The sequence below is a fragment of the Aedes albopictus genome, chromosome 2 (genome assembly GCF_035046485.1).
Source record: "Aedes albopictus strain Foshan chromosome 2, AalbF5, whole genome shotgun sequence".
Classification (NCBI taxonomy): domain Eukaryota; kingdom Metazoa; phylum Arthropoda; class Insecta; order Diptera; family Culicidae; genus Aedes; species Aedes albopictus.
In genome coordinates, this window is record NC_085137.1 from 70792057 (window position 1) to 70815711 (window position 23655).

Genomic DNA, 23655 nt, shown 5'->3' on the forward strand with positions numbered 1-23655 from the left:
TGCTCCAGCTTTTGCTTCTGATTTATCTCTGCTTCTACTCTGCTTTTGCTCCTGTTTATGCTCCTGCTTTTGCTCCTGCTTTAGCTCCTGCTTTTGCTTCTGCCTTTTCTCTGTTTCTATTCTGCTTTTTCTCCTGTTGTTGCTCCTGCTTTCGCTCCTGCTTTAGCTTATGCTTTTGCTCCTGCGTTTGCTCATGCTTTTGCTTCTGCTTTGCTCCTGCTTTTACTCCTGCTTTTGCACTTTTGCCAACTAAGTTACACAGGAAGCTGTATTAGTTTTCCTAGGAAACAGCCTTTTGTAACTTCTTCGTGGAAATTCATAATAGTGACGGAAAAATCCATATGGATAAAGTGCTAGCGCAGATTTTCTGGAAATTAGCAGATGTTTTTTTTTGACAAAGTCTCTAAAGGAAGGGTGTTTTTACTTATTGCAGCAATTGACGTGGTGGAACTCTTTTGGTTGGAATTTGTGATAGACTTGCTTAAGCAAACCATATAATTATGTCAAGAATTCCTTTGGAAAACATCAAGCGAAAGTTCTGATGGAATAGTATGTGCAGAAATCGGACATAAATTTTTAATTACATTACTGCGGAAATTTTTGGCAAAATCTGTCGAAAACTTCTAACGAAATGCCAGAGAACATTTTTAGCCATGATTGTGGAGAAAAATCAGTACACAAAGAATAACCTCCAAAGGAGTTTCAGAAACAATTAGACCACGTGCACAGATGTTTTTTTTAGGGAAACGCGGAAAATTATTTACAGGATTACTCAGGATTTGGTTCCGTCACGAGCCTGTTGGCCTACAGTTTATCTAGGTTTTTCACACACTGGATCAGAACGATCGCTAGGTATTCAGATATTTTTTTTGACGTTTGTTTCAAAACTTTTACATGTTCTTTTACTTTTGGTTCCGGCATTTTTCAATAAAACCCATCAGGAATGTTTCAAAAATGTTTTAACAAACAAGACATTCCAAAACAAACTTCTCGGAATCAAATCTCAAAAATTTCCGCATCACCTCATGTAAACTATGAATTTCTCTTTAAGAATATTTTTCATGAATCCCATCAGAAACAAATCCGCGAATTCCACTAGAAATAACTTTACAAATCCTACCATGAATAATATCAGAAGCATCAAAACTTCCATCACAATTTTCCACAAAAATATCTCATGAATTTCCCGAGAAATTCTTTCGGACCCACCCAGACGATCTTCCTGGGATGAATTCAGAAAATGTTCCGAAAATTTCAGATTGGTTATGATTTTTTCAATAAATTCCGAAATGAGAAATATTCTGGATTTTTCGTAACACCAGCAGACATTTTCATAAAATCCACTGGATTTTTTTCCATTAATTTCTCTTACAATTTCCCAAAAAAAATACCAAAGAGAATGTTCAACATTTTCGGGACTATTGGAAATTTCTTCGTAAGTTTTCAATAAAAAAAATTTCTAAAAACTTTTACCAAAACATAAGTTTTCGTAAAATTTTTAAAGTAATTCTTGAAGTAAACTGAAAAAAACATGTTCTCGAAAAGCACCCGAGCACCAGAAATTTCACTATAATATTCCACAAAAAATTCCCATGAGTTTCTCCTGAGATTCTTTTGGATGTTTATGAAATCTGAATGCATCTTGGAATTATCCGACATAATGTTTCAAAAATTCTACTTAATATATTAGAAATCGCTCTTTAATGTTGACACAGAACTATTTCCAGAAAATTCCACATTAAATTTTAAGAATTTCTAATTCTAAGAATTCCTTCCTGAGGTCCTCCCTACAATTCAAACAGGTCTAGGTGAACTAGACAATTTTCCAGGGATAAATTTAGCAGATCTACTACGAAAATTTCTCCAAGAGATTTATTGGTAAATATACCTGGAATTCTCTCAGGTCTATCGCCAGACATTTTCTTCAAATTTCACTAGATTTCCAGAATGTTGTTTTATGTATTTAAAACTTTTTTTTCATAGGGATCCCACTAGAAGTTCACCCAGATAATTTTCTTGGGATGTATTCAAAAAATCTACTATGAGATAATATAAAATTTTTCACATACGATCTTTGTGGGAATATTCAGGATTTTTTTTTCAAGAACACCGCCAGACATTTATTTTCAATTCCAATAAGTTCTAGTTATTCCATGAATTTCTCTCGCTATTCGCCAAAATATTTACCGTAGAGAATTTACAGCACTTTCTGAATTATTGAGTGATTTAAAAATGTGTCTATTGGGATACTTTTCAGAAATTTCTTCACAAGTTTTCCTAAAAATGTCTAAAAATGTTCACAAAAACTTTTTTTTTTAATTTGTATAGTAGTTCTTGAAATTGACTGAAATTTAATGCTCTCAGATATAATAAGAGCATAAAAAAATTAATCATATCATCAAAAACTTTTCGTTAGCTTCAAGTTTCTGTAGAAATTATTTCGGAACTTTTTGAATTCTGAATGCATTTAAAGATTTTCCGACAAAATCTTCCACAAATTCTGCCCGCTTTAAATGCACGTAAAACTATCTTTCACAACTTCTAATTGAAATTTTTTCTCAAATTTTATTCCCGAAATGCTCCCTGTAATCCAAACACGTCGAAGTGAACTTGAAAAACTTCCAAAAATAAATTCAGAAAATCTGCTACGGGATTATTATTATTACATTACTATAGAGATTTTCAGCCCTAGACTCGTTCATCTCTTTTGCTCCGAGATGATTCCGGCATTTCGCCATGAGATCTGTTGGTAAATAGGCCGAGAATTTTTAAGGGACACCACCAGACTTATACTGTAAATTCCACTAGCAATTTTTCCATGAATTTCCCTTCTCCAAAGAATTTTATATTCTTCAGCGAATATATCCAAGAATTAATTAATAATTTCTGAATACTTGAATAATTATGTTATACATTATTGAGGAAACATTTTTAAGAAATTTCAAGAAAAAAATCTTGATAAACTCAAAAAAATATGTTCACGGATCTAGAAATAAAGTAATGTTTTTTCTTCACAAATACTTCAAGAAATTCTCCAGCTAATATTTTAACAATTAGCAGATTGCTCTAGAAGTACAGCAGTATTTTTTAAAATAAATAAAAAACGATCTGAAATTTCACTCAAAAACTTTCAAAGAATTGTACCAGAAATTTAAAAAAAAACTTACGACAATTTTTCAATGAATGCTACCAAAGAAAATCTGTTCAACAAAAATTTAAAAAAATCTCTAATAGTTCTAAGGAAAATTAGTCTCGGGGACCAAAACTACTCCAGAAATTCCGACTATATTTTCTCAAGAAATTTACCAATAAATCTTTTAAAAGGATTTCATCCAGCATTGCGACATGGATTACTACATGAAATTTCACGAATTATTTTATCCGGCGAACCGAGAAAACATTTTCAGAAATTCCATGAATATACCAAACTTTTATTACGAACTCTTTCAGAAACTTTGACAGAATTATCGTCAGGATTTTTACCGAAATTTTGTCTAGAATTTTTCCGAAATATTCTCTTGAAATTTAAGCCGGAAAATTTCTCACATTTTTTTAAGAACCAAAGAAATTTCAACGCGAAATTTTCTATAAAAATTCTTTCAGCATGCCTTCTACACACTTTTGGAATATAAGTAGGGAGTGTATCGTAAAGTAGTCGAAAATGTTCACAACAGCCCAATAAATAATCTCATTAGATATTCAAGTAATTTTATCAATGAAGATACTGTATACATCTTTGAAAATAGAAATGCCAGGGTTGACTTTTTAATAATATTCATTTAACCAGGACTACAACCAAGAATATTGAATACATGTTTTTAAAATTTTGCACACCTTCAAAAAAATTAAATTTGAAAAACATGTGCGAAAATGTTCGAAAGTCAACAAGATATACCTTGAGTACTTGTCTTTGTTAAATTTGGTTCTTCAAAATAATCTCTGCAAGCGCCAACACTGCATAATGTCAAACATCTATCAACACGATTTTGAGATAATAAATCGAATTCGATTGTTCAGTTAAGATTATGTAGAAGTCAAGTGGCATCTTTGGCGTAATTTTAAAATACAGAAATTTTTGACGTCATTTAATAACACATATTGTTTTAAACTAGCTGGCAACACTGGTCATGTAGATTTAAATATACATAGCTCAATATCACAGATCCGATGTGAGATAGGCCATTCGCATGTTCAACAATGTTATAATACACCTCAAGTGCAGAACATTGTTTTACGTTTGGATACAAAAAATATTATTGCTGGCAACACTGGTCATACAGACTCAAAAATAGCTCAATATCTTTGATATGGTGCGCGATAGGGAAATCGAATGTTCTACAATGTTATAGTGCACCTCAAGTGCAAGACATTGTTTCATGTTGGGACAAAAAATAATAATATTATTGCTGGCAACACTGGTCATACAGATTCAAATATAGCTCTATATATTTGAAATGGTGTGAGATAGGCATTCGAATGTTCTACAATGTAATAGTGCACCTCAAGTGCAGTACATTGTTTCACGTTGAGACAAAAAATAAGATTATTGCTGGCAACACTGATCATACAGATTCAAATATAGCTCAATATCTCTGATATGTTGTGAGATAGACAATTCGAATGTTCGACAATGTTATAATGCACCTCAAGTGCAGTACGTTATTTCTCGTTGGGATACAAAAAAAATATTATTGCTGGTAACACTGATCAAACAAAATTCAAATGTAACTCAATATCTTTGATATGGTGTGAGATAGGCAATTCGAATGTTCTACAATGTTATACTGCACCTCAAGTGCAGTACATTGCTTCACGTTGGGACAGAAAAAAATAATATTATTGCTGGCAACACTGGTCATACAGATTCAAATATAGCTCTATATATTTGAAATGTTGTGAGATAGGCAATTCGAATGTTCGGCAATATTATAGTGCACCTCAAGTGCAGTACATTGTTTCACGTTGAGACAAAAAATAACAATTATCGCTGGCAAACACTGGGCATACAGATTCAAATGTAGCACAATATCTCTGATATGATGTGAGATAGGCAACTCGAATGTTCTACAATGTTGTAGTGCACCTCAAGTGCAGTACATTGTTTCCCGTTGGGACACAAAAATAATATTGCTGGCAACACTGGTCATGCAGGTTTAAATAAAGCTCCGACTTGATCATCTAGATGACTCCCAAAAAAAACTTTTTTTTTCTTTTATTGTTGATGTTCTTCAATCAAAATAGTTCAATAAAAATAGAAAACAAATAGTGTGATGTTAAAGTACTTAAATTCAATGGCTGACAACATTGTTATCATATATTTTGAGAATAGAGTTTTAGCAGAAAAATTTGCATAATATAAATAATTCTTGTTGTTTTTGAAATTCCTATATCTTTTGACATGTTGCCATCTCAAATTGTGCATACAAAGCAAACAATTATTAGATCGCCGGATAAGAATAATTTAGTCATTTTTGCCAGATAATTGAATCACGGATAATCGAGCTCCCGGGTAATCGAATCTGATCCGTATGTCAGATCCGGTATTAGATAGGCAAATCGAATGTACGACAAAGCTATAGTACATTGTTTCACACTGTGACACAAAAAATGTGTTATATCAGGCAAATAATATTAGAACATCTCTGGAGGGAATCCCAGATTCCTCAGAAAAAATTGAAAGGCATCCCGGAAATAATCCTGAAATCCCCTGAAGGCATGAAACACTGGACAAATTAGCAGAAAATCATGATGGAAGAATACCTGAATGTTTACCAGAAGAAGAATAATGAAAAATTCCTGAGTAACGTTTACATAAATCCTGAAAAAAAAACCCCGGAGAATGTTTAGGATGAAGCTTTGAAAAAAAAATGGAAATAATCCTAGGAAGTGGATTTCAGCTTGAATCACGTGAATCCCTTGGAGGCACAAAAGAAGCAAACCTTGGAGAAACTCTGAAAAACATTCCTGGTGGATTCCCGAAAAAAAATCTGTCAAGAATTCTTAAGAGAGTTACTAATTCTTGGAAGGAATATATATTTTTTTAACGAAATCTGAAGTGAAACAGAGAAATACCTCTAAGAATTAGGGAAAATTAATGAAAATATCGTGATTCCCTGGAAAAATCCTCTTAGTTTAATAGTGTGGAAGTACTCACGAAACACTAAACAAAAAGCAGGATTTGTACAACTGGGTATGTTACGCCAAGAAGAAGAAGAAACATCCTGAAGAATCCCAGAAGGAATCCATGGAAAAATCACTTAGAAAATCCCTACAGAAATTCCAAGAGAAATCTGTGGAGGAGCATCTGCAGAATAAACAATATTATGGAGAATACCCGTAAATTACAAGAAAATAATGAGTGCGTTACGATCCTTGGAAATCCTGTGAAGCACTTATAAAAAAGTGTGACAATTTATATATTTTCGTGATATAATTTATGGACGTCCCCCTGTCAGACAGTCCGTTAAGCATACTACTTTGAATATTGAGCCAAAAACTGCTTTAAATTAATGATAAAGTTCAAATGTAAAAATAAAAATATTTTCCGATTTTATAACTATTCCTGTCCTATCATCCCAAAATTGACAAGGGGGGTGATAAATCGGGGCATTACTGTATTGCCGGAAATGTCCGATGAAAATTCCGTAAAATCTCTGATGAAAATACTTTCAGTAATTTTTTTGCTGATAGCCTGGAATTGTCAATGGTTTAGAATTTCCGTTTAATCATAAGCACCAGCACATTTGACCTGATGGCATTTGGGAAAATGGCATTCGGCCAAACACGTGAACGATTCCTTAAGGTGAAACATCAAATAATACAAATACGGCTGCCACACTGGTCGGCTTGAACCTTTACTGACGTTTTCATGAGCACTAATCTTGAAAATTCGTAAACAAATGCGTCTGATTTGGATTATCTGCCTCTTTTTACAAGTGAGCAGAACAAGAATAAACAAATGCAGCGTGGTCCAATGCTTCGTTCATCAGATATGTGCCTCTTAAATTGAAATAAGATTTCTCGATTTTTTTCCGTTAATGGGCTTGGTGGTCTAGTGGCTGCGGATTCTGACTCATATGCAGAAGGTCATGGGTTCAATCCCTGGCCCGTCGCTTTCATCCTACTTTGTATCTTTCTATCCACTTTCTCTCTCTCTCTCTCTTCTCTACATATACAACTCATGTATATTTATATGTTCATAGCCATCGCTAGAACCAGAAACGAATTGGAAAAAAGTCGTTTCCCTCCCTTCCATCTTCCACTCACAGCACAGTGTATATAACGCCTACAAGTTGCAACCAAAGCGTGCTGTGCCGCTTGACCTTATTCACCTTATTCACCACACAATCTATCACCTTACGAACACTATAAATAACCCCCAATCCATGGATCGCATCACCGACCCAGCGGTGGTGACTCCCAGATCTCCCATCCTTTCCATCTAACAAATACCCCAGTCCGTGCTGATTGTGGGGATGCAGAGGTGATCTCGGTCTCCAGAAGCAACAACCAGCACACTCTAACATTCCTTTCCCTTCCCAACTGACTATAAGGACGTGGCCGGCGCCGTTATTGATCCAAAATGTATGAGCTGCTTAAATTGCACTTTCAGAATAAGTGGAGTGTCCCAGCCCTTATTCATTTGGATCTCAGTGCAATTGGAACCAGCTCAGATCAATCACGGAGTAGCAACCATTGACATGTATAGTCAGATTTGATCGTTGATCGTTGATTGATAAGATTTCTTGATTTTTCTCCTTAAGTGATTTCAGAGAGGAGTTTTCAAGATTGTTGAGGAATTTATTACATTCGAGAGAATGTTACATTGGGGTTAATGATTTTCGGATGTTTGTTACTTTCGGGCATTTGTCATTCGGGCGCTTGGAATTCGGGAGAATGCGACATAACCCGGGTAGACGAGAATATCTAAATCATATCTCAAATCGAACACTTTTTGCTGTCATAGCACAGAGAACAGACATTTAAGCTCGAACAAAAATACGTCGAAATCGTGTGTAAACGATTTCAGTGTATCTCAACGCCACCAACGGAGACTGCCCCACTTATAAAGTCGATTTGACCCAACGATGGCAGTGTTCATCGTTGAAATACACTAGCCCACAAAGCGACACGAGCGCCAAACGGCCAAAAACGGTGAGCACTGGAGACAAAAATGACAACACAACAATGTAAGTGATGGGACGCTGGCGCCACGCAACGGGAGCATAACCACATACTCTGAAGTGACCGTTACAAAGTTTTACACAAGGCAGAAAGCAAAGATAGACGTCTGTTCTCTGTGGTCATAGCTCGATGTGATTTTGATGAGTTATTCAAAAACCTAATGAATATCGCACGAATAGCTAAAAGTGATATGATATCAGTTTTTATTCTTGTCGAAATAGCTGAAAATTTCTACATAAGAATAAGTTTAGCTCTTCTGCACGAAATGGAACACATACACCCATAGAGATGGCTCAATGTTAGTGAAATGCTATGTGCCCCTTTCTGAGCTGTGGAAACGAAGATCAACATGCTCTTATTCCCATCTTATTTACAACAGCGAGCCACAGTTGAGTGGTGAGCATCGCCGCCTGTGAATCCTAAGGTCGTAGGTTCGATGCTGAATGCTGACATTTTTTTATTTTTTTTTTCTAGAAAAAAGTGACAAATCTTGTCTGCTATTGTTTTGATCTTGTAATATCTTAACGAGCTATTATTGAGTAGTTCACCATATAAGATTTTGCTATCATTTCTGTTCTTTTACCTCTTATATCAATCAAATGAATATCAGTTTTTGCCCTTCAGTTATTCAATCAATCATATCTGAATATGCTATTCATCAGATTTTTTCACCTACTCGGGAACCAATCGGTGAATCACCAGAATATTCTCGTGCTTCTGAACAACTTTGCCGAAGACGACACATCTCTATCTGCTTTGGTATCCAAGATAGAGAAGTCTAAAATTTTACTTTATGATTAGCGCCACCTAGCGGCGAAATCACCAACTAATTGGTGAATCACCAAAATATTCTTGTCCTTATAAACAACTTTGCCGAAGACGACACATTTCTATCTGCTTTGGTTTCCAAGATAGAGAAGTAATGGTATTAACTATAGAATCAAAAACATATCTATTGGTGGATCGACTGAGAAGTTTATCCTGGAATATAAACGCCTACGCAGTCTTTACTGTGGGAAAATCAGGCTTATTATTTGCCCGACGTTTCGACATGACATATTGCGTCTTCTTCAGGTATACCAAGGAGGAAAAAATAGTTACTTCTGAAGAAGACACAAAGCTTCGGTAGCAAAACATCTGTCAAAAAATGAACCTCGTAACCACATTAAAGACTTCGTAGCCGTTCATAACCCAGATTAACCCCACGTCTCCACTAGATAGAAATGTCTTGCCATTTTGCTGCCAGAAAGAGAAAACGTAACAGAAATGATCAACACCGCTGCTTTCCATGCAAATAGCGAGAGAACATTCTGTCATGACGGGATTGTAACATAAGGCTGAATTTCAAAAGGCTGAATGCACAAAAGGCTGAATACGAAAGGCTGAAATCAAGAAAGTGTAACATAAGGCTGAAATTACAAAAGGCTGAAATTTGAAAAGGTTGAAAATACGAAAATTCATATATAAGTTATATCACTTCTTTCTTTGCATGGAGTAACGCCCGAACTGAGATCGAGCCTGCTTCTCAGAGTTGTCATATCGTGTATCAGGCACAAAGATATTCAATGCCAAAGGGAGTCAAGAAAATTCTCATGATGAAAAGTTCTTGGTCTGATTGCTATTCGTACGCGTAATCCTCAAAATGGGCCTTAGTTTCGAACCTGAGCTTATAGTGAAAAAGCTAATGGTGCATACCAACGAACGCAAGAAGGAACTGATTATGTTCATATCGTTAATTTATCCTTCTATTCTATCGCGTCATGTTGTTTTGGAGATTGTTATCATTGCGGCTTCTAAAACAATATCATAAGGAATTTTCCCTTCTTTGAAATGTATGCTATTCTTTGGAAATACTGTTTTAATAATGTAGGCTTTCAATAGTCCATAGCATTATGGCCAGCCGTAAAATTTTCCGATTCAGAACATAGTAACTGAAGCATGTTCCTCCAAAATGGCTTAGTTTGGTCAACCATGAACTAGGGACGGTAGGACGGCCAATCGTCAAGCTCAAGTAAAATCAATGCGAGTGCCACGGCTGGGTAATCGACCAACAAGCAAATTTTCAAATAGATCGTAAAATCAATGAACGTATGTAATCTTTTCCAATTGGAGTGATCTGTTTATCTGAGTTGTTAGTGTTGAGGATAGCCTATAGACTGGTGCGTTTGAAACATTGTCGAATCACTGTTTCAGCCTTATGTTAATTCAGCCTTTTGATGCATTTTAGCCTTCTGTATTTTCAGCCTTACGTGTTTCAGCCTTTTGTTATTTCAGCCTTTCGAAATTCAGCCTTTGGCACGTAACCCGTCATGACACATCTGTCCAGCAAAATGGCAAGACATTTCTGTCTAGTGGAGACGTCGGGTAATATAACGTAAGGAAAGTAAAGAGTCTCAAAGACTTTCCTGAGGCAACGTATTTTACCCATGCTACCCCACATTGTAAAAGGGTCCACCCTCACGATCCGCGGCAGAAATTGTGCAGTCACAAACCTATTTGGTCCACAACAACCGCCGTCGTCGCGATATTCAATCGCGTAATTGTTGCTGCTGGTGAACGTCAACGCACGACGACAACAACGACGACGACGCCGACGTGGACCGTTGTCAGCGAGGCGCACAGTTTGCCGAATGTGGGACGTGTTTACAAATAAATTCATTTAAATCATTGCCAATTTACATGGCCGCGCCGGATTTGGTCGACCACGGGCCCGGTCCGGTCCAACTATCTAGGTAGGTACCTAGATAACGTGGAAGTCATGGCGATGCGGTGGCGCATTGAGGCGGGTAGCGCAGCAGTTAGTTGGTCAGTCAGTCGATGCTGATGAAATGGATGTTTTCGGGTGATTGGTGGTTCCTCGCTTGGATGGAAATGTATTTTACGGCGCGGGCGTTTGCAAACGTGTGTATGTGTGTGTGTGTGTGTGTTCAGGATGATCATCGATGTGCGGCTGGCGTACCACCGATGAATTCCGCCAGATTTGACAATCAACACACCGCACCGGTTGACGGAATTGTGGGATGGAAAAGACTGGCACTGTGGGAAATTTCAGGCGTGGAAGGTATTTGTTCAGCTGAACCTGTACTACAACATCGATTATTCTGGACCATCTTGCACCACATTGTGCCTAGCAATCAGTAATCCATGAATCAAAGTGAACCAGTGTTGCAGTGTTACAGCATGAATAAACACTGGTAAATACGATCTACAGCGGGCGAGCGAATGCATCATCAATTCCTTTCTTTCCCCTCATTGGCCTGCACCCTAACGTAGCATGTGTCCTTGCTGACTTGCTGACTAGAAGAGAAGGAACCAGTTCCTTTCAAACGTGTTGGTAGGTGCTGGTAAGCAAGACTCAAACTCTACCTATCATCAAACTGAAAACTTTCCAAAATGCACGAGATTGGGGTGACATGTAGGCTTCAATTTATGAATTTTTGACTTGAGAAATGTTGTTGGATTATGCTTTTATAATCGAGCCTAATAAAATTTCGAACAATTTTGATTGTTCTGTTATTTGTAAAGAGGACGAGATATTCATTTTGTTTTTCAAATAATGGTACATGATGGTGCAGATCATCATTTACGGGTGCATTCAACAGATTTTTTTTTATGTTATGAAACCAAAATTTTGGAAGTAATGTGTCATGTGTTGCTGTTGAAATACACTTACATTTCTATTTTCACGGTACCATTCAGTGTTCCACAATTACGTCAATGAATCACATTGCTGTCCCATCTAACACTTCTTCCGTCCTCAAACCGCCATCCACCCTTACCGTCTTATCAAAGCTAAGTAGCGACCAACCAAACCAATCCGTATTATGTTACAAATTGTAGCCAGGAGATTAGGAAATCGGTGCTAGCGGATTTGCTAATTTCCACTCGCACAGACCGACTGGCTGGTTGGTTTGCTGGTTGAGCACCAAATGGGTTGAGCAGCCGGAAAATTACCCCTTGGCACTTAGGTATAAGTGGATTACAAGTGAAACCACACCAGGTCGACGGTGTTGGTGACCGACCGACCAACCGACCTAACGCGACGACTGCTGCAGCCGTCAAAGTCTTGTGGTGCCAATGGACGATGTTGGTAAGTGATTATAGCGGATTTGCAAAGGTGCTTCTGTTGTGGGTGGTCCGGGCAATCGCTACTGTGCTTGCCCTTGTTCACTCAGTCGTAATCAGATGAAATTTAAAACCAGAACCCGCTGGCGCTGGCTGGAGAATCACGGGAAAGGTTGAAAGAAAAGGGTTGAACGTTGGATGTGGGCGCCTACCAGTAGGAAAAGTAATGTCCTTGGGAAGAATCATCACATTCAGGAAGAATGCTAAAATTAGAACATCTGCAGTAGGGAAGAAGTTTACTTCGTCATATGAGCTAATTCCCGTCATATCAAATGGAAAATAAGGAATAATTAGAGATATTCCAACTTACATTTGCCAATGACTCATTAGATCACGGGTTCCCAACCGGTGGTCCGCGGCCCCCTAGGGAGTCAACCTAGGGGGGCCGCGATGTTACCAAAAAATTGTTAAATTTTAATTCTATTTTGTGCAAATTTAACAAATTTTTAATTTTGTATACCGCCACCCCCAGAAACCACAATTTGAGGAACAAATTTTCAGTATAAAAAGCCTTTAGAAGAAAATTTTTTTCGGTTGCGCCGCTATTTTTCAGCTATGGCTTAAATTTAAAGTTCATAACGTCAATGTTTACGAAATGTGAGCGTCCAATAAAAAAAGTAACATTGATCGTGGAAAATCGCTCCCACAGTCGATTTCTGGCTACGTCACTGTACTTAAAAAATCGGTTTCGTACACTTAATTCATATATTTTTCTAAAAATTTTTATTGGGCCCCAGATGTTTTGACAATTCTTAAAGAGGGTCGCCACCTGAAAAAGGTTGGGAACCCCTGCATTAGATGGAAGCAAAAAGATGTAAACTATCAATGATCAGCCTCTATAGCACAGGAAATCGAATAATTACGTAAAAGTTCACGTTTCAATTTCACTTGTTATGACTTCACATTTTTCTCGTTTTTCGTATGCCGAAGGCAACCACACCAAAGCAGCAGCTAGCCGAATTTTTCTTCATCATCATTTAATTTTCACTTCGCCAGATTCACTTATAGAACTGTTCTTCAATTCACACCCCCACAAAAGCAGCAAAAGCTGCTCAATTATTGAAATAAATTGTTTTTTCCCCGTTGGTAATTTGTAAACAAACAGTTCTCTTCATCCTAGGGAAGAGGCAGACAAATTTGTGCCTGGATTTTCTGCATACGAAACGTCGTATTTCACAACCACAAAGGAAGATTTCGTCGTTGCACTGTGATGGCATTTTATGATCTGGTGGGCAAAAATATTAACTGAAATATTTTGGTCGAAATTCTAAAGCTACATCCTTCTCAATCTGAGAGCATTCTGCTCAATAGTATTTTGAACACATTTAATTTGGATTGCGAAGAGTTAGATCGACTTCTCGAATACACAACTACGGTCAAATCATAATTTTTGACCAACCTTTGTACCATAGTGTCACGTAGAATGTGTGACGGGAATTAAACTCATGTGGTGCCCAAAATAGACGTTGACTAGACGAAAATAGAGTTCGAGGGAAAATTATGCAATCTTATTATTTTTAGAAGTTTTGTAATCATTTTTAACATGATTAGAAAACTAATTTATGAATTAGTCATTAAAACCAAACTGGTCCTTAGGCATTAGGCGAGGTGCAAGAATAAGCTCGATCATTATTGATCGGTGCTTAGCTAGACGGGAATTGGTTAAAAACCCTAATTGAAAGAATTTGTACTTTGAAATGTAAAACAACTAAGCTGGAAGATCGAAATCTTCGTGTGGCCGTTGATCGTCACTTGCTACCGTCCGGTACAGAGGCACATAACTCACCGTTCCCGCACTCCCGTAATCATTATCTCCGGAGCTCCGCCGGAGTCCGGACCCAGCAGCAGCAGCAGCAGCAGTGCTTTCAACTCTTTCCCCGTGCTCGCGCTTTCTAGGTTTATTCCGAATAATTTGAATTTCAAATACAAAATTGTAAAATACCTAAAAAAAACTTTTTATTGCCAATGTGTGAGCTGCATAATAAATATCCACAGCGAGAGCAGAAATGAGCAACAGTGACTTTCATTACCTACTGTTGTGTGTGTCGTCGTCATCGTCCCATTCGACCCAGTGTCCCGCGCGCTACTTTCCCTGTTGCATTACGTACGCCCCCACTGACTGGCACTGACTGACTGCTAGCGACATCGCGTCAGGCCATTACTTTGGCTGACCAACAACAACACGCCGACCGTGCCGAGTCCTCATTCCCGTTTTCCACGAACTGGCCGGAACGGTTATGGAGCTGTAATCGGAGGCACAGTGCGCTGCTGCTGGGTCTAATTTGAATATTTGGATTCTCTCCCGGGTCGACCCGGTTCGGAGGAGGCGCAGGCAAATGCGTTAAACTCCCGAGTAGAGGAAAATAATAATTTAACCATTACAATTTATTAATCGCACAAGCAACGTTGCCAACTTTCCAGATTCATCGGGATTTCCCAGATTTTTTAGTTACGATTTTACAAAAATCTGGAAGATCCAATCCATTTTATCCGGAATTTGTAGGGTATCGCATAGCATTTGTAAGGTTTCACCCAGAATTTGTAAGGCGTGTAAGAATTTGATCTAAAGAATTTCCGAAAAATCTGGATGATTTGAGAAGTTTTGTCTAGAAAAGTCTGGATCGTGTGGAAAAAAACTTGCAAATTGTGGCCGACGGCATACTAATTAGACACCAGCAAAACAAACTGCCTGGTGGCTAGGTATGCGGAGTGCGAGAGTAAGTCTCGGCTTCATATAAATAATTCGCTCGCACTTGTAGTTAGTGGGCACAAATAGGAGTGTGTTGTGGATTGGCATTTAAGCCGAAAAGAGAGATGAGTTTGTGAAATAGGAGTGTTCATGGTGCGGCTTCGGAGTCAGTTTGGCTTTCTATTCCGCAGAACCATTACCTGTTCTGTGGCTTAGTTGGTTAAAGCGCCGGTCTAGCGAATACGGAGTCGTGGGTTCGAATCCCACCAGAACGCGATTTTTTCACAAATTTCATCTCCCAATTTGCCAATTAGCAACATTTCGTGCCTTCTTAATTACAAGTTTTTCCAGTAGCAGGTTATTGTTTCCAATAAAATTATAAATAACAAATTACAAACAAACAGGAAATCTATGAAAACTAACAATATGTGAAATGAAAGCTTTGAATTTATGTATTGTTGGAAAAATGCAAGAACTGGACAGCCAAAATAACTAGCTAATTCAAAAACTGATTAGCATAGTAGATATATTATTTTTGTCCTCTTTACACCATAACCATGAATACCAAGTACTTCGGAGCTAATTTATTCGACTGATTAAGAGATATTAGACAAAGTGTATCTCGCTGATTTTCTTATCCATTTGTTAATCGATTCAAGATCTTTTGCCAGTTAACAAAAGATACAATATTCCAGAATATGTAAGCTATTTTTTTTAAAATTTCACACAAGATTCTAGAAGGTATCTGACATTTCTGGTAGTTTAGTCCATGGTCCATGATGCTATTGGAAACCAATCCACTAGATGCCAAATCCACAATATTTTCTAGAACTTTTGGTCCATCAGACAAAATAAATATGTTAAATACAATTAATAATACAACAATAGTTTTAATAAGTGTAGGAAGGGTTCTGTTCACCATAGGTGGATTAAATCGGGTTTTTCTTGTAAATCTTTGGCATATAAATCTAGAGATCTTTTACGAATCTTTTGCAATATTCTTTATGACTTCTGTAAATGATTTCTTACAGCAATACTTTGAAGATCCTCGTTTATTTATTTTTTTCAGAAGTCCTAAGCGAGTTTGTTTTGTAAACCTAAACAGATTATCAACAAAATTATTGACGGTTTCTCAAAAGGTCCATAAGGCCCACATTTTCCTACAAGTGTTTGACATACTTATCTCTTCGAAGATTTCTATGGCAACATACATATGACATAAAAGATGTAAGCCGTCAATATTTTTGGAAACTTCTTTACAAATCCCTCGACAAATACCCGGTTAAATTTCTGTTAGCCTAATAGTTGAGGTGTTGGATCACCTATGCGATCGCCTATTCTCGATCCTACGGAATATTTAATATCATTCAGGGTTTTTTTTTCGGGAAGTTTTCTAGAGATTCTTCCAGAAATTCCATTCAGAAAATTTCCCATGGGTTCTCTCAAAAATTCCTTCGGAAATTCCTCTAGAGGAATCTCCCAAAATTTCACCAACAATTCTTCTAAAAAACCTGTAATTTATATGTTTCATTTCCAGGAAATCTAGAGTTAACCTTGTATTTCGTCTGAAATGGCTTAGAAAGTCCAAAAATTTCATCACGAAAAAAGTGTCTATTTTAAAACCCACCCCTCACCCTTCATACGGCATAATCTTTGTTTGTTTTTTTTTTTTTTTTTTTTTGGTAAGGGACCACTTAAATATTGGTATGGGTTGTCACACTTTGCTGCCCCCTCCTTTAGAATAACCAACCAACCCACCCACCCCCTCCCCGTCACAAATAATTCCAGGAATTCCTTTATAAAGTTATCCAGGCTTTCCTCCATCGGCTCCTATAAAAATTCTATCAGGAGCAATAACAATAATATGAACTTAATAATAATAAATAAAAATTTCGTTAAGGCTATCTTCATATACCCAAGAATTTATTCAGATTTTTTTTTCAAGAATTCCTTCAGGTGTCTTCAATGCCATCCATTAGAAACTCGGCCAGAGATTACTTCAGAATTTTTTTTTTTTTTTTTCAAGAAACCCTGCAGAGGTTCCTTCAAAAGTTTCTCCAGCGATGACTTCAGATGTATCTCTAGGGATTCCTTCAGTATTTCTTTCAGATATTCCTTCAACAGTCTCTTAAGAAAATGTTCGTAGAATTCCTTCAGAAACGTGTACGTGAAATTCAACGAACTTCTCCAGAGGTTTCCTAAGGAATATCTTCAGGGATTTTATATTATTATGGGATTCTTCTCGAAATTAATTCGTGATTATTCCAGCAGGTATTCCTCCAGGGATTCCTTCAGGAGTTCTTCCGATTTTTTCCACTGATACATCTAGGAATTTCCACTCGGATTTTTAAAGAAATTCTAAAATTTTTTTGAAAAATTTTGTCAGAGTTAACTGAAGAAATTTCAAGAAGGTTTTTTTTTGGATCGCTGTTCCTTCAGAACTATATCCTGGGATTCCGTCAGTGATTCCTCCAGGAATTTATATTTTATTCCTTCACGGATTCTTGCAGAAGTAATTTATGTAAATAACACAAACACTTACTGGAGAAATTCTTCAAGGGTTCCCTGAAGGAATATCTAAAGGAATCCCTGGAGATACCTCTGGAGACTCCAAGAAAAAAAAATGCTTGAAATTTTCCTAAATTTTCCTTGCTACCTGAAGAAATTACTATAAAAAAATGAATAAATTCAAAGAAAAATTCCTGCAGCAGTTACTGAAAACATCTCTGAAGGAATTTCTAGAGCACACCTCTGAGGAATTTTTTAACCAAACCTCGTAGAAGTTTCTGAGAATATCTATGAAAAACATTCTGCAAGAATCTGTGCTAAAATTGCAGACAAAGTTACTGGAGAAGTGCTTGAATAAATCTCAAAATAAATTTCTGAAGGGAATCCAGGAGGAGGCTCTGAAGCAAGCCCTGGAGGCACTCCTGGAGATACCTCTGGAGGAATTCTTTAAAAGAATTCATGGATGTTTTTTAGAAAATTCCTGGAGGGACATTTGGATGAATTCTTGATGAACTAAAAAAAAAGAATGCCTGCAAAAAATCCAGAAATCCGGTCTATAACTATGCTTATTTGTTTTTAAGGAAACTAAAAAGTTTATGAAATACAATATGGTTGTCATATCAACGATGGATGAGAAGTTTAGGTCAGAGTTGTAAAAATGTACATGATCAATATTAAAAATATAGCTACAGGAGTTTTTCTTTGGGAATTCTTCTAAAATTTTTCGGGAATTTTTCAGGGATTCCTCCAACGATTTTTTCAAAAGTGCATTTTTTTCACAGAGACTCGGAGACTTTTTCAGAGATTCCTCTAGAGTTTTTATTTCGAAATAAATAATTTTCTCACACTCTTTCAGAAATTATTGTTAGAATGTCTCCTGGTATATTCAGGGATCTCTCAGGTATTTGTTTTGAAATTCCTTTCGAAAACTCACAAGAGATTCTTGTGGAAGCTCCTCCAGGAGTTTCTCCAGAAGTTCCTCCAGATATTCCGCCAAAGCTTGCTTCGGATTTTTTTCAAACCACTCTTCTGGAATTCTTTCAGAAATTTTACTGATAATGCATCAGGAATTTCACCGAAGAACCTCTCAGCAACGCCCGCAGAAATTACAACAGAATCTATCCCTTGGCCTTTCTCAAAGTATTTGTCTAAAAATTATTTTATGATTACCATGCAGAGGGTTCTCCAGTTCTTTTCTCTTCAGAAATGTCTTCAGAGGATCCAGATTTGTTGTTTTTTGTTTCTGCAGGATTTCTTTCAAAAATTTCTTCCTACAGTGATTGTTTGTATACAACTCGATTCAGAAATTGTTTAAAAATTGTATAAGAGGGACATTGTCCCATATATGGGCTAGATCACGCCCGAAACCGGTCGACGTGAAGGTAATTTTTAATCTTTACTTGACGATTGTAAGAACGAAAAGTGTTTTCTTGTCTAGCGACGCGTGTTATGTGTGTTGTATAAGATATTCTTCTAAGAATTCCTCCAGAGATATCTCTAGGAGTTCTTCCAAGGAATCAATCAGAAAATCCGCCAGGCAATCAAAAATTTCTTGCAGAATTTCCTCCATCATCTGCTGGGATTTCAGCAGACATTTTATGCAAGATTCTTTAAGAAATTCCTTTACGAATTTCTCCAAGAATCTCTCCAAAACTTTCTCAAGCAATTTTTCCTTGGAATTACTTCCAGAGTTCCTCCGAAAGTTTCTCATGACTTGAGTACAAGGAGATCACTTAAAGAGAGTTTTTTCAGGTTTACTCGCAGACATTCATCCTTAAAATATTGCAGAAATTGTTTCAAGATTTCGTCTAGAAAATAGTCAAGAATATACCAGAAATTCTGAAAAAAAAAACCTTCGAAGAATATCTGAAGCGATTTTCTGAAAGAATTCATGGGTCAATCTGTGAACGTCTTTCTGAAGAAATTCCTTTAGCCATTCGTGCACAAGCTTCTGTAAAGATTCCTAGAAAAAACCCGGATTAATCCACCTAGTGGTGATAGTGCCTTTCTCGTCGAATATGTACTCATGATCTTTCCGTCGACGTAAGCATCCTGAAACCCATGAATACTTTATTTATAAAAGCAAGAATTTTATCCAAGCCATCATCGAGTTGGGAAACTTATTGATGGCACAAATTTCCGACGTTATGTTCAATGTATAGGCAGAGCTGAAAAATATCAGACCTCTTAGTTGACTGAGTGACCACCTTTACTGTTACTGGAGGCCGACCAATACCTAGACGATAATAACAAGCTAAAATTTAATTTATTTCACAATCAAAAATCACTTTACAGTCTTCGATAAACTTTTTCCTGCACACTTTACTGATTACGAGATTCATAAAATTTTTTTTTTTTTTTTTTGCTAGGTTTCTAGCTGCACTCTGAATAGAGTTGAAACCTCTACACTAGACCTGAAGATAGGAAAGAGTACGTAATCTTTCAGAAGCAGTTTACCAGCCGTACGCGGAAAATGATATCCATTAAGACACTGTTGCAAACTGACTCAGAAAGTTACGGTAGAAGATTGGAAAGTTTTCAATTGGTCAGTCAGTCAGGATTTTCCTATGTAGTGTTATGGTCACACGGTTAGTATTTGCCTTCTTGTTTGGATTTATGGTATGGTTCAATATGTTTTTCTCCTCGTTAAGTCAGTTATCGTATGTTTGTTTTTTTATCGAATCAGTCTAACCCCGTATGTTTAAATATAGTCAATCCTGCGTCAAATTGTTTTCCTAATTGATTTCGCTCTTCGTTTCCTACTTCTCTGTGTTCATCTCTTGTGTCCTTAAATTGTCATCGGTCCAAAACCCACAGAAACATGTAACTGAACTTCTGATATTTTTCTGTTAGTGTCATGATACCATCTAAGAGGTAAACAAAAATGCGCCAAGTTGGTCAGTTGATTGCACTAAATTTTTAAATAATAAAGATTGCTTGTCAACTATTATGTATTCATCCCCCTACAAATACTATGAAAAATATTCAAATTCGTTCAATTATCCTATCGGTCTTACCTCGATAAACCATGTCATTTTCTCAAGCGTGGCCACATAAAAAGCAGTCAGTTTTTGTCCAAAATGTCACGTCGAACGCATTGACGTCAACAATGCGTTTAAGTGTTCGCACGTTAGCTTCGAATCTATCAGCACAATTAAGTACTGCAAATCTCCTTCCCACTATTAATTCTTCGGTCGATTTTAATTGCTTTATTTAAAGAAAATATGACCAACTAACATTGTAAAAAATCGAAAAAGCAACTATGACATCAATAAATTACTAATCAAAATCAACCGAGAAACGTGGGAAATAGAGCCCAAACAACATTTTGAAGTCAGCTGGCTGTAAAAGGTTCCAAAACCTGTCACAAATCCTATAATGCTTTTATTAGGATTTGTAACGATCATCAAAACCTTCTCAAATCCAACTGACTTGGAATTGTTGCTTGGGAATAGACTCTACTAAGCCCCAGCGGATCCTCCGTGTTTATCGAGCATGTCTGATGCATATGATCAGCCATACTCCATCTGCAGCAGCCGGTTCGTGATGAACCGTTGGAGGCGCATTAAAGTGTTAAAAAGGTGATATGTTTCACTAAAGAACACTACATTCCAATAATCAAAATGAAACTCCTTCACTTTAATACCGTCAACCCCTGCGAACTTGGCCAGGGATTACGAGATTCATAAAATTTGGAAAGAAATATGGAAGCAAGTGAAAATTTTCATACTGAATCCAATTTCAATTTGAACCATATCACAGAGCGCGAGGAGCAACCAGTCGGATCAAAATTTTGCGCAGTGATTTTAGGCGCAAAAGGGGATTGAAAAATTTTGTTTGAGGTTGATGCAATTAAATTTCAATTTTCCCATGCAACCTCCATTCTACTGTATATTTACACCTCAGGAATTTGAAAAGGAGTGATTTGATGAGCCTGCTTCAGTTTTGTCAAGATTTTGTTCTTTTACACGTATTTATCGCTTGCATTGATTATTTTCACTGTTTTCACCACTTCCTATGAGATAGCCGGAATCGGTTCCAAGATTGTACCTATTGTCTCAAATATGGTCTGAGACTAGTTTCTTGCTAACTGTTCAACAGGTTTTCTGAAATGCTGAAAATTGATGTGCATGCATGAATTTGATTCATTTTAAATTTTGGTCATTCTGGCGGGACATACAAAACGGGATCTGGAACACTACCGGTAGTCTGTAATGTGATCTGTGACTATTTTCTTGTTAACCGTTCATCAGGTTATCGAAAAAGCCGTGGTTTGATGTGAACTGGTTCTGGAACACTACCGGTAGTCTCTGATGTGATCAAAGGCTGTGTTGTTGAAAACCGTTCATCAGGTTATCAAAAAAAGTCGCGATTTAATGTGTCGCATGCATGGATTTGGCTCCCATATGGATTTGACTACTTCCAACGGGACACCCGGAACCGGTTCCGGAATACTGCTGGTTGTACTAAATATAGGCTGAAACCATTTTCTTGGGTTCACTTTTATATTTGACCACTTCCGGCGGGACATCCGGAACCGTTTCCAGAGCACTACTAGTAGTCTCTGCTGTGATCTTAGGCTATTTTCCTGCTTACCGTTCACCAGGTTATCGAAAAAGCCGCTATTTGATGTGTCGCATGCATATGGGTTTGGTTCACTTTTATATTTGACCATTTCCGGCGGGGCACCCGGAATTGGTTCCGGAATACTACCGGTGGTCTCTGCTGTGATCTAAGGCTATTTTGTTGCTTACCGTTCACCAGGTTATCGGAAAAGCTGCTATTTAATGTGTCGCATGCATGGGTTTGGTTCACATCTACATTTGACCACTTCCGGCGGAACACACGGAACTGGTTCCGGAATACTACTGGTTTTCCTAAATATAGTCTGATTCAATTTTATTGCTAACCGTTCATCAGGTCATCTAAAGAGCCGTGAATTGATGTGTCGCATGCATAGGTTTGGTTCAATTTTATATTTTACCACTTCCGACGGGGCACCCGGAACCGGTTCCGGAACACTACCGGTAGTATCTGCTGGATCAAAGGCTATTTTCCTGTTCACTATTCATCAGGTTATCGGAAAAGCCGCTATTTGATGTGTCGCATGCATGGATTTGGCTCACTTTTACATTTGGCCACTTCCGGCGGGACATCCGGAACCGATTCTGGAACATTACCGGTTCAGAGATGCCCTGAGATTATTTTCCTGCTTTCCGTTCGTCAGGTTATAGAAAAAGCCGCTGTCTGATGTGTCGCATGCATGGTTTTGTAGCATTTTCATATCTGGCCCCTTCCTGGGGTACCGGTCCGGAACACCTAAATGGCCATAACTCCGGAACGGCTGAACCGATTCGAACCCTTTTCAATAGGAAACAATGGGACCAGATTCCGCGTCGAATGAACCGTCGGTCATTAAAATCGGTTGAGGTTTACTGCCAAAAAGTGATGTGAGTTTTTTTGTACACACTCACACATACACACACACACGCACACACATACACACGCACACACATACACACACACATACATCACCTCAATTCGTCGAGCTGAGTCGATTGGTATATGTGACTCGACCCTCCGAGCCTTCTATCAAAAAGTCATTTTTGGAGTGAACACATAGCCTTTCCAGTACACTTAGTGTACGAGAAAGGCAAAACGCTTGAGATATTTCTAAAGGAATACCTGTAGAAATGCACAGGGAATATATATCTGAATGAATTCCTTAAAGTATAGAATTAGCTCATAAGTTAAAATACAGATTAATAAAAATTAAATACAAAAACACAGGATGACTTAGAAGACATGCAGGAGAAATTTACGGGGAAAAAGGGAAATCTCTGGAGGAATTCCTGCTGGATTTTCTGGATTAATGTCATCAATCCATAGAGCCATTCTGAACTAATCTCTGATGGCCTTCTCTAACATTTTTTTTTTAAACTTTTTTTCTAACAGGTGTCGTTAAACATTTCACTAGAATTTGTTTATTAAATTCTTAAAATAAATTAGAAAAAAAGTTGTGAATTTCTCTACCAATTATTTCGCAAGGAAATAGGGTTTTTTTCAAGAGTGCATTAGAAAATTCTTAACAAGTGAGTAATTTGTTTAATGGTCTTGAAAGAATATTTTCGGGGAATTTATCAATTTCC

At 37.3% G+C, this 23655-nt stretch overlaps 1 protein-coding gene across 9 annotated transcripts in view; it reads right to left on the bottom strand.

Annotated features, from left to right (window-relative positions):
* LOC109423958 (aryl hydrocarbon receptor nuclear translocator homolog) overlaps window positions 1-23655 on the bottom strand; it is a 747249-nt gene that overhangs the window by 459695 nt on the left and 263899 nt on the right. The window lies entirely within an intron of this gene.